The sequence below is a fragment of the Hemiscyllium ocellatum genome, unplaced genomic scaffold, assembly GCF_020745735.1.
Source record: "Hemiscyllium ocellatum isolate sHemOce1 unplaced genomic scaffold, sHemOce1.pat.X.cur. scaffold_2397_pat_ctg1, whole genome shotgun sequence".
NCBI lineage: Eukaryota > Metazoa > Chordata > Chondrichthyes > Orectolobiformes > Hemiscylliidae > Hemiscyllium > Hemiscyllium ocellatum.
This window is the reverse complement of record NW_026868078.1, coordinates 67,501-76,060: the sequence shown is the minus strand read 5'-3', so window position 1 is coordinate 76,060 and position 8,560 is coordinate 67,501.

The window sequence follows — 8,560 nt, the reverse complement described above, 5'->3', positions numbered from 1 at the left end:
CTAACCACTGACACTTAGAATATTTTTGAAGCAGTACAAATCAGTAACCAGCGACACTTAGATATTTTGTTTGAAGCTAGTACAAATCAGTATCCACTGGAACTTAGAATATTTTTGTATCAGTACAAATCAGTTAACCAGCGACACTTAGAATATTTTTGAAGCGGTACAAATCAGTAACCACTGACACTTAGAATATTTTTGAAGCAGTACAAATCAGTAACCAGCGACACTTAGATATTTTTGAAGCAGTACAAATCAGTAACCAGCGACACTTAGAATATTTTTGGAGCAGTACAAATCAGTACCAGCTGACACTTAGAATATTTTTGAAGCAGTACAAATCAGTAACCAGCGACACTTAGAATATTTTGAAGCAGTACAAATCAGTAACCAGCGACACTTAGAATATTTTGAAGCAGTAAAATCAGTAACCACTGACACTTAGAATATTTTTGAAGCAGTACAAATCAGTAACCGCGACACTTAGAATATTTTTGAAGCAGTACAAATCAGTAACCAGCGACACTTAGAATATTTTTGAAGCAGTACAAATCAGTAACCACTGACACTTAGAATATTTTTGAAGCAGTACAAATCAGTAACCAGCGACACTTAGAATATTTTTGAAGCAGTACAAATCAGTAACCACTGACACTTAGAATATTTTTGAAGCAGTACAAATCAGTAACCGGCGACACTTAGAATATTTTTGAAGCAGTACAAATCAGTAACCACTGACACTTAGAATATTTTTGAAGCAGTACAAATCAGTAACCGCTGACTCTTAGAATATTTTTGAAGCAGTACAAATCAGTAACCAGCGACACTTAGAATATTTTTGGAGCAGTACAAATCAGTAACCTGCGACACTTAGAATATTTTTGAAGCAGTACAAATCAGTAACCAGCGACACTTAGAATATTTTTGAAGCAGTACAAATCAGTAACCAGCGACACTTAGAATATTTTTGAAGCAGTAAAATCAGTAACCAGCGACACTTAGAATATTTTTGAAGCAGTACAAATCAGTAACCAGCGACACTTAGAATATTTTTGGAGCAGTACAACTCAGTAACCAGCGACACTTAGAATATTTTTGAAGCAGTAACAAATCAGTAACCAGCGACCTTAGAATATTTTTGGAGCAGTACAAATCAGTAACCAGCTGACACTTAGAATATTTTTGAAGCAGTACAAATCAGTAACCACTGACACTTAGAAATTTTTGAAGCAGTACAAATCAGTAACCAGCGACACTTAGAATATTTTTGAAGCAGTACAAATCAGTAACCACTGACACTTAGAATATTTTTGAAGCAGTACAAACAGTAACCAGCGACACTTAGAAATATTTTTGAAGCAGTACAAATCAGTAACCACTGACACTTAGAATATTTTTGAAGCAGTACAAATCAGTAACCCAGCGACACTTAGAATATTTTTGAAGCAGTAACAAATCAGTAACCACTGACACTTAGATTATTTTTGAAGCAGTACAAATCAGTAACCAGCTGACACTTAGAATATTTTTGAAGCAGTACAAATCAGTAACCAGCGACACTTAGAATATTTTTGGAGCAGTACAAATCAGTAACCACTGACACTTAGAATATTTTTGAAGCAGTACAAATCAGTAACCAGCGACACTTAGAATATTTTTGGAGCAGTACAAATCAGTAACCACTGACACTTAGAATATTTTTGAAGCAGTACAAATCAGTAACCAGCGACACTTAGAATATTTTTGAAGCAGTACAAATCAGTAACCAGCGACACTTAGAATATTTTTGAAGCAGTACAAATCAGTAACCAGCGACACTTAGAATATTTTTGAAGCAGTACAAATCAGTAACCACTGACACTTAGAATATTTTTGAAGCAGTACAAATCAGTAACCAGCGACACTTAGAATATTTTTGAAGCAGTACAAATCAGTAACCAGCGACACTTAGAATATTTTTGGAGCAGTACAAATCAGTAACCAGCGACACTTAGAATATTTTTGAGCAGTACAAATCAGTAACCACTGACACTTAGAATATTTTTGAAGCAGTACAAATCAGTAACCAGCGACACTTAGAATATTTTTGAAGCAGTACAAATCAGTAACCGCTGACACTTAGAATATTTTTGAAGCAGTACAAATCAGTAACCAGCGACACTTAGAATATTTTTGGAGCAGTACAAATCAGTAACCAGCGACACTTAGAATATTTTTGGAGCAGTACAAATCAGTAACCACGACACTTAGAATATTTTTGAGTCAGTACAAATCAGTAACCAGCGACACTTAGAATATTTTTCAGTCAGTACAAATCAGTAACCAGCGACACTTAGAATATTTTTGAGTCAGTACAAATCAGTAACCAGTGACACTTAGAATATTTTTGGTGCAGTACAAATCAGTAACCAGCGACACTTAGAATATTTTTGAAGCAGTACAAATCAGTAACCAAGTGCATTTTTGAATTGGTTACTGATTTCTCCGTTGAAGTTGGGGCTGCGGTTGGCTTCAGTTAGTGGTGGGGGCTTAATTTTCGCCGAGGGGAGCGTGTCCCGGTAGTGTCTCCGAGGAAGTGGTACCTATTGAAGGGGGTGTTTCTGAATTTGGGCCCTTTTTGAGTGGCATTGCCGGATGGGTTTTGTGTTGAAGGCTTCCAAATCGGGTAGCTCAGCCGGATTTGACCCGGCGGTTCTACCGACTGTCACGCCTTCGAGGGGGGACTGTTGTCTAAGTTCAGGCCGAATTTGGTGAATTTCCTAAGTCGGGAAGTGGTCCCAACGGGTTTGGGAGTGAACCTAACTGCTCATACCAACTTTGAGGCTTTGGGGCCGGGTAGCACAGTCGGATTTGACCCGGCGGTTCTGCCGAATGCCTGGCCTTCGAGGGGGGCCTGCCCTCTGAGTTCAGGCCGAATTTGGTGATTTTCCTAAGTCGGGAAGTGGTCCAAACGGGGATGGGAGTGAACCTGACAGCTCATACCGACTTTGGGGCTTCCAAGCCGGGTAGCTCAACCGGATTTGATCCGCGGTTCTAGCGACTGCCACGGCTTCGAGGGGGGACTGTTGTCTAAGTTCAGGCCGAATTTGGTGAATTTCCCGAGTCGGGAAGTGGTCCAAACGGGGATGGGAGTGAACCTGACAGCTCTTACCGACATTGAGGCTTCGGGGCCGGGTAGCTCAGTCGGATTTGACCCGGCGATTCTGCCGACTTCACGCCTTCGAGCGGGGACTCTCCTCTAAGTTCAGGCCGAATTTGGGTGAATTTCCTAAGTCGGGAAGTGGTCCAAACGGGGATGGGAGTGAACCTAACTGCTCATACCAACTTTGAGGCTTTGGGGCCGGGTAGCACAGTCGGATTTGACCCGGCGGTTCTGCCGAATGCCTGGCCTTCGAGGGGGGCCTGCCCTCTGAGTTCAGGCCGAATTTGGTGATTTTCCTAAGTCGGGAAGTGGTCCAAACGGGGATGGGAGTGAACCTGACAGCTCATACCGACTTTGGGGCTTCCAAGCCGGGTAGCTCAACCGGATTTGATCCGGCGGTTCTAGCGACTGCCACGGCTTCGAGGGGGGACTGTTGTCTAAGTTCAGGCCGAATTTGGTGAATTTCCCGAGTCGGGAAGTGGTCCAAACGGGGATGGGAGTGAACCTGACAGCTCTTACCGACATTGAGGCTTCGGGGCCGGGTAGCTCAGTCGGATTTGACCCGGCGATTCTGCCGACTTCCACGCCTTCGAGCGGGGACTCTCCTCTAAGTTCAGGCCGAATTTGGTGAATTTCCTAAGTCGGGAAGTGGTCCAAACGGGGATGGGAGTGAACCTGACAGCTCTTACCGACTTTGGGGCTTCCAAGCCGGGTAGCTCAACCGGATTTGATCCGGCGGTTCTAGCGACTGTCACGCCTTCGAGGGGGGACTGTGTATAAGTTCAGGCCGAATTTGGTGAATTTCCCGAGTCGGGAAGTGGTCCAAACGGGGATGGGAGTGAACCTGACAGCTCTTACCGACTTTGGGGCTTCCAAGCCGGGTAGCTCAACCGGATTTGATCCGGCGGTTCTGCCGACTGTCACGCCTTCGAGGGGGGACTGTTGTATAAGTTCAGGCCGAATTTGGTGAATTTCCCGAGTCGGGAAGTGGTCCAAACGGGGATGGGAGTGAACCTGACAGCTCTTACCGACTTTGAGGCTTCGGGGCCGGGTAGCTCAGCCGGATTTGATCCGGCGGTTCTGCCGACTGTCACGCCTTCGAGGGGGGACTGTCCTCTGAGTTCAGGCCGAATTTGGTGAATTTCCCGAGTCGGGAAGTGGTCCAAACGGGGATGGGAGTGAACCTGACAGCTCATACCGACTTTGAGGCTTCCAAGCCGGGTAGCTCAGCCGGATTTGACCCGGCGATTCTGCCGACTTCCACGCCTTCGAGGGGGGACTGCCCTCTGAGTTCAGGCCGAATTTGGTGCATTTCCCGAGTCGGGAAGTGGTCTCTGTCACAACGGGGGCAAGTGTCTGAAGAGGTAAAGTGAGTAACCAGCACAGCTTAGGGAAGGGTTCCAAAGTTCTCAACAATGTGAATTCGGTTACCAGGAAAGCTTAGGAAAGCTGCCTGACTGTCCCAAACGAATGAACTGCAAAACTTAGGGAACATGCCCGAAGATGCTTAAAAGTGTGAAATCAGTAAGCAGGAAAGCATAGGAAAGTGCCTGAAAGTGCTAAATGAGTAACATGAAAAACGTAGAAAAATGCCCGAAAATGTTTAAAAGTGTGAACTCAGTAACCAGCAAAACTTAGTAAAACGTTGGAAAAGCAGAAATGAGTAACCAGAAAAACTTAGAAAAATGTTTGAAAATGAGAAATGAGTAACCAGAAAAACTTAGAAAAATGTTTGAAAATGAGAAATGAGTAACCAAGAAAACTTAGAAAAATGCCCAAAAAGAAGAAATCAGTAACCAGAAAAACTTAGAAAAATGTTTGAAAATGAGAAATGAGTAACCAGAAAAACTTAGAAAAATGTTTGAAAATGAGAAATGAGTAACCAAGAAAACTTAGAAAAATGCCCAAAAAGAAGAAATCAGTAACCAGAAAAACTTAGAAAAATGTTTGAAAATGAGAAATGAGTAACCAAGAAAACTTAGAAAAATGTTTGAAAATGAGAAATGAGTAACCAAGAAAACTTAGAAAAATGCCCAAAAAGAAGAAATCAGTAACCAGAAAAACTTAGAAAAATGTTTGAAAATGAGAAATGAGTAACCAAGAAAACTTAGAAAAATGCCCAAAAAGAAGAAATCAGTAACCAGAAAAACTTAGAAAAATGTTTGAAAATGAGAAATGAGTAACCAGAAAAACTTAGAAAAATGTTTGAAAATGAGAAATGAGTAACCAAGAAAACTTAGAAAAATGCCCAAAAAAGAAGAAATCAGTAACCAGAAAAACTTAGAAAAATGTTTGAAAATGAGAAATGAGTAACCAAGAAAACTTAGAAAAATGCCCGAAAAGAAGAAATCAGTAACCAGAAAAACTTAGAAAAATTTTCGGCCAAGTGTGAAAAATATTCTAAGTGTCAGCGGAGGAAAATGCCGAAGCATCGGGAAAGATTCAAAAACTCATGCCGAACATGAGTTCCGAAGTGCCGGAGGAACTGGGCGAATTGAGCCCGGCGGTTGGCCAGATGTCGTTTTGAGTCTGCAGCCCGAAAACTTTAACTTTGTCTGCCGCGGAAGTCTGGACCGGGAAAAATCCAAACGGTTTTGCCGGGTTCGAGTTCCAGAGCGAAGCAGTCGAATTTGAAATTCAGACCCATTCAGTGCCACTTGACATTGTGACACAGTGAGGTTGGCGGGGTACCCGGAGATTTCTGGGAACACGATTTTTAGAACAAAATGGCGGCGCGGGACCACTTTGAAAGGCATCCGAAAAACGGTTCCGCGGGCAGAGCACTTGAATGACAGGCCTGTGTGCATGCCCAAGAGCTCTCGGAAGTCTAATTTTTGACACTTTGTCAAATTTTCGACAGACTTACCCAACTCTTGCTGCCTGTTCTAAGAATCAGTCAGAGGCCTGTGCGGCGGTCTCTTGACACTTTGGAGGGCGGGCAAACCCCACGTTGACTCCGGCCGTCCCTCCAAAAGGCACTTGCTATTGGGGGAAAGGATTGCAAGTAGCCTGGTTCCCGTGGGAGCGGCCAGGAAGGGTGCAGGCTGGCCCTTGCCTGAGCATTCCCAAAACCCTCTTCCGCTGAGAGCAGACCTCGCACGCCGCACTACCGGCTCTGGGAGTGGTTGGCCGCTATTGTACATAGTCCGGTCCTTCCTCTGCCACCCGGCAAGTGCGATGGCTCTGCCGCCCTGCGGTGCTCGTCACCCAGGTTTGGGGAACACGATACTTAGAACATGTTGGCGGCTCGGGACCTGCAGGCGAAAGGGGCCCCGTGGTGCTGAGCACATCGACCTCGGGTCTCAGTGCAAGCCGGAGAGTTCGCGGAAGTCTTAAAAGATTTTGACATCTGCTCAATTCTTTGACAGGCTTGCCTGACTCTTTCCGTCCGTTCTAAGAATCAGTCGGAGGCCGGGGCGGGGACGGTCTCTTGACACACGGAGGGTTGGCTTCCCTCCTCAGGTGTTTGTGTCGAAAATGAAGGCGAGAGATGCAAGCGTCCTGGTTCCCCTGGGTGCTGCCAGCAAGGGTGCAGGCTGACCCTTGCCTGAGCACTCCCAAAAGCCTCTTAAGCTGAGAGCAGGCGCCGCACTACCGGCTCTGGGAGTCGTTGGCCGCTATTGTACATAGTCCGGTCCTTCCTCTGCCACCCGGCAAGTGCGATGGCTCTGCCTCCCTGCGGTGCTCGTCACCCAGGTTTGGGGAACACGATACTTAGAACATGTTGGCGGCTCGGGACCTGCAGGCGAAGGGGGCCCCGTGGTGCTGAGCACATCGACCTCGCGTCTCAGTGCAAGCCGGAGAGTTCGCGGAAGTCTTAACAGGCTTGCCTGACTCTTTCCGTCCGTTCTAAGAATCAGTCGGAGGCCGGGGCGGGGACGGTCTCTTGACACACGGAGGGTTGGCTTCCCTCCTCAGGCGTTTGTGTCGAAAATGAAGGCGAGAGATGCAAGCGTCCTGGTTCCCCTGGGTGCTGCCAGCAAGGGTGCAGGCTGACCCTTGCCTGAGCACTCCCAAAAGCCTCTTAGGCTGAGAGCAGGCGCCGCACTACCGGCTCTGGGAGTCGTTGGCCGCTATTGTACATAGTCCGGTCCTTCCTCTGCCACCCGGCAAGTGCGATGGCTCTGCCTCCCTGCGGTGCCCGTCACCCAGGTTTGGAGAACACGATACTTAGAACATGTTGGCGGCTCGGGACCTGCAGGCGAAAGGGGCCCCGTGGTGCTGAGCACATCGACCTCGCGTCTCAGTGCAAGCCGGAGAGTTCGCGGAAGTCTTAACAGGCTTGCCTGACTCTTTCCGTCCGTTCTAAGAATCAGTCGGAGGCCGGGGCGGGGACGGTCTCTTGACACACGGAGGGTTGGCTTCCCTCCTCAGGCGTTTGTGTCGAAAATGAAGGCGAGAGATGCAAGCGTCCTGGTTCCCCTGGGTGCTGCCAGCAAGGGTGCAGGCTGACCCTTGCCTGAGCACTCCCAGAAGCCTCTTAGGCTGAGAGCAGACGCCGCACTACCGGCTCTGGGAGTCGTTGGCCGCTATTGTACATAGTCCGGTCCTTCCTCTGCCACCCGGCAAGTGCGATGGCTCTGCCTCCCTGCGGTGCCCGTCACCCAGGTTTGGAGAACACGATACTAAGAACATGTTGGCGGCTCGGGACCTGCAGGCGAAAGGGGCCCCGTGGTGCTTAGCACATCGACCTCGCGTCTCAGTGCAAGCCGGAGAGTTCGCGGAAGTCTAAAGCTTTTGACATTCGCTCAAAGCTTTGACAGGCTTGCCCGACTCTTTCCGTCCGTTCTAAGAATCAGTCAGAGGCTGGTGGGGAGGTCTCTTGACGCAAGGGGAGGGGTGGCGTCCCTCCTCAGGCGCTTGTGTCGAAAATGAAGGCGAGAGATGCAAGCGTCCTGGTTCCCCTGGGTGCTGCCAGCAAGGGTGCAGGCTGACCCTTGCCTGAGCACTCCCAGAAGCCTCTTAGGCTGAGAGCAGACGCCGCACAACCGGCTCTGGGAGTCGTTGGCCGCTATTGTACATAGTCCGGTCCTTCCTCTGCCACCCGGCAAGTGCGATGGCTCTGCCTCCCTGCGGTGCCCGTCACCCAGGATTGGAGAACACGATACTAAGAACATGTTGGCGGCTCGGGACCTGCAGGCGAAAGGGGCCCCGTGGTGCTTAGCACATCGACCTCGCGTCTCAGTGCAAGCCGGAGAGTTCGCGGAAGTCTAAAGCTTTTGACATTCGCTCAAAGCTTTGACAGGCTTGCCCGACTCTTTCCGTCCGTTCTAAGAATCAGTCAGAGGCCGGTGGGGAGGTCTCTTGACGCAAAGGGGAGGGGTGGCGTCCCTCCTCAGGCGCTTGTGTCGAAAAATGAAGGCGAGAGACGCGAGCGGCCTGGTTGCTTTGGGTGCTGCCAGGAAGGATGTGGTC